This window comes from Lycium ferocissimum, chromosome 7, assembly GCF_029784015.1.
Source record: "Lycium ferocissimum isolate CSIRO_LF1 chromosome 7, AGI_CSIRO_Lferr_CH_V1, whole genome shotgun sequence".
In the NCBI taxonomy this organism is placed as follows: Eukaryota; Viridiplantae; Streptophyta; class Magnoliopsida; order Solanales; family Solanaceae; genus Lycium; species Lycium ferocissimum.
The window spans coordinates 38,105,441-38,108,948 of record NC_081348.1 but is presented as its reverse complement, the minus strand read 5'-3'; the positions used below and the strand labels follow the sequence as shown (position 1 = coordinate 38,108,948).

Here is a 3,508-nt window from a genome sequence, read left to right as displayed (position 1 = left end):
AAAAAAGATATGGCGGTTCTGATGCTAAATTTCCAGGTTGTTTTGGTCGTTTTATGGAATCACGTGATTTTATTGTGCTAAATGCAGTTTAACAATATTTAAAATATTCCCCTGGGTTTGTTCGAAAATCATTGTAGTCTTTTATGGAAATTATTGCGAATCAAAATGTGCCCGGGGTTAACAACAATGAGAAAACCGCTTGCTAATGGAATTTTGATGGGTATCTGGTAGATAATTGCATTAGTACTTACGCACTGCTGCACAGAAGTGTCTGATGATAGGCTTCAATCATCTGGATTTTTTTGCCTTTTCTCTTTTGACCGGTGTTCTAATGAAACAATGTGCATGAACTTTGAGATAAAGTTAAGGTACGATTGATGTAGTAAATAGTGAAATGACTGTTTCAAAGAACCACAAAAGAGTAATAACTGATTTGCGAAAAAATTGTTGTTTTAAGTTATAGATGTATGCTATTGACAGACTCTATATGAATTATTTGATTTACTCTAAGAGATTGTTATTAATAATTTTGTTCCAAATAGTCGACATAATTGGTGAGTGCATTGTAATTTTTTGTTTCCATCCAATCCAGAAGCACAGTCAGTTTAAACACTTTATCTCACAAGGGGATTGACTCAGCTAATACTGGGATAAATTATTTTGTTCCTTATTGACAGCATCAAATGAAGAGAGCTAAGGATCCAGCTAGATGCGTCCTTACCGAGTTAGTCATATCTATATTTTATCTGCCAATAAATTGTTAGTTTTCTTCAGTTATATAAGTAAACCACAATACTGAGCTGTTTTCCAAATAATATGTAATGAACTAAATTTGCATCATCCTACTTCTGAACTCAATATTTTAGATTAAATATATTATTTACTTGCACTCTTTTCTAATCGTGTTTTTTGTAAAAAAATCGCATAAAAAGAAGCTTGATGCAATCGAACTCATCTAGATTATATGGCACACATAAATCTGTTTGATTGTCGATCGAAACCGGGTTAATGTAATTATTCTTCTCAACTGAATAATTTGGATTGCGTATATATATATCAATACAATCAAAGTTAGTTGGTCAACGTAACTACACGAAGTTAGTGCATTTGTATGTTTGGGAGAGCAATGTTAGTGTCCTACATTTTTGTTATAGTGGAAGATTAGAATTTTCTTCAAAGTTCTCATCCCAAGTATAACATTATCAGGTTTAATTTGCAGAATTCAAGCTAGCCTTTGGTGGGATAAATTAGAGTTTGGTCGGCCTACATGGCATCGTCTATTTTTGCTCTATTCAAGGTAAGCTCACTGTTCAAACTTTAACTGTATTGGTTTGTTTGCGAATGTGCTAAAACATATTACTATCCATGGAAGACTTAAGTTAAAAATATCCAACCAACTGATGGTGAGGAAGCAAAAACTAATTGTTCAATTTCTTTAAAGAAAATCAGTCTATAAATTGGAACACTTTTAAAAGAGAACCAAACATTCTTTTGAGTGATAATGGTGGTTGTGTATTTGTGTGTTTGCCGTAGCATTTAACAGCGTGGAAAGTACTGCTCTTCTACATCTTAACTTCTCCTTATTGAAAAAGTTCTGAGATTCAGACCCTCAAAGATGTATCTCATCTTCTCAATATAATAAAGGATTTGTCTGTTTTATTCATTATGGATTTGTCTGTTTTATTCATTATTTGTAGGCTTTTCAATTAAAAGATAATATTTTCTGTTTGATAACGTGTATGTTCGATCTTTAAGTTTGTTATATATGTTACACATTACTGAATGATATGTATGTAGACATGTCTGCATTTAATCAATGTTAAACATGTACTTGTAATTTTAAACATATAGGCGTCGATGATGGCTACGGATCTTTGCCTCGAAAATGTTGGTTTCTCTTTCATTTTGCGGAAATTTCCCTTCCTGTCGTTTTGTGATTTTGTCTAATCTCTGTTGACATCTTCTCTTAACTTATTTATAAGATCTGGAATGTAATCTTTGGGTGTTCCCGTCTATGTGCTTTCAAGTTTAGAGGTCTCTGTTCGTTTGCACAACACTTATTCGATAAAATGTTGTTCCAACTTTAAAAGAGTGGCCAATTGATTCTATGTATAACATATTTTTAACTTATATGATAGGTTCTTAACATAGACAAACAATTTCCAAAGAATTCAACAAGTCAAGTGAAATGCTTAAATCCCAAATGAATATGATGGAGATTTCTGTGGAAAAAACAAGAGAAATTTGACGATCTCAGTATTCCCCATTCTTAGATAAAGTTTAAGGAGCCACTTAGAGATCAATTCATTTTGTAAACATTTGAGAATTTCACCTAGCAAAAGCCGCTAAAACTTTACGATTAATAATCTTTCAGAAAGGGGTGAAACAAGAGGAAACAACTGAAGCTGTTGGAGAGATGTGTGATGAACATGAAACTGAAAAATAATAGTAACCTGTAGCAAAAAAATTGAGGCATGTGTTGAGAAAGCTGGTGAATGACTTTAAATCTAACAAACGATGAAAAACATTTAATACCAGCTGAGATTGTATTTTTCCAGTAGATTCAAAATAAATACAAATTTTTGGTAGAGGATATGTGTGTTACTTCTTAACAGTTCAAAGGTAAGAAGACTATGCGTTCCTTACATCTAGAATGGGAGAGTTACTTCTTAGTTTCAATATTCTGAAGATTGGCATTTGAATTTTTATTTTCTGTATTTATGTAGACCACTTTAGCATTGAGGAGTACACTGCCCCACTTCTACATATTTGTTTAGCTCTCTTTATTTGTAAATATTGTTTGAATGATAACATGCTCCTTTTTTTCCCCTGTTCCCTTCATCCTGAAAATGGCTGCCAAACAATTGGAGAAGAGAAGTTCATGCAAAGAGGGTTAAACATAAGCTCATTTTGACTCTACATGGCCAACAAAAGTAGTTTTTTTCATCTAATTTCATTTCTCACTTGCCTTAAGGATATGCATTCAACTTTGTTGACAGCTCGACTACTAAGGTGGTATTAATTCCATTCACAAATGTCTATTTCTATTTGCCTTTGATATAAGCACTAACATTTGATTATTTCTACCCAATTGTACAGGTGTTTTTTCCCCAAAGTTGCTTAGAAGAAGGCTACAAAGAAGACTAAACATAGGCTAACCTGTAAATAGTTCTCCCATACATTATGTAAACAATATGTACTTTAGCATTTATCAGTATGATGCATCATGGATGTTGTTCCAAAATGTCTGTATATTGTATCTCACGATTAGCTATGATGCAGTGTTGTCCGACGATTTGATACTTATTGGGTCCGTGCTGGCAAGGAACTGCATCAAGCAGTTTATATGTAATAAGCCTGTCTTTTCAGTCTTGGTATGTTTGCAGTTCACGGCTTATGGCATATACTCACAAGCTGAAAAGTAAGTATCAAGTTTTTTGCGAATAAAGCTGACTGTATACGCTTTAAACCTCCTTCATGTTGGCACGGGCCATTCACCCCTAGTACA

At 33.3% G+C, this 3,508-nt stretch overlaps 1 long non-coding RNA gene across 2 annotated transcripts; it reads left to right on the top strand.

Moving 5' to 3' along the window:
- Positions 1-1,668: 1,668 nt before the first annotated feature.
- Positions 1,669-3,304, top strand: LOC132062818 (uncharacterized). Of its 2 annotated transcripts, none has more exons than XR_009416255.1 (2): positions 1,669-3,012; positions 3,100-3,304. It is a non-coding gene; the product is annotated as an uncharacterized LOC132062818 (long non-coding RNA). The 2 variants fall into 2 exon arrangements; XR_009416256.1 differs by having other exon boundaries at positions 1,669-3,015.
- Positions 3,305-3,508: the final 204 nt, after the last annotated feature.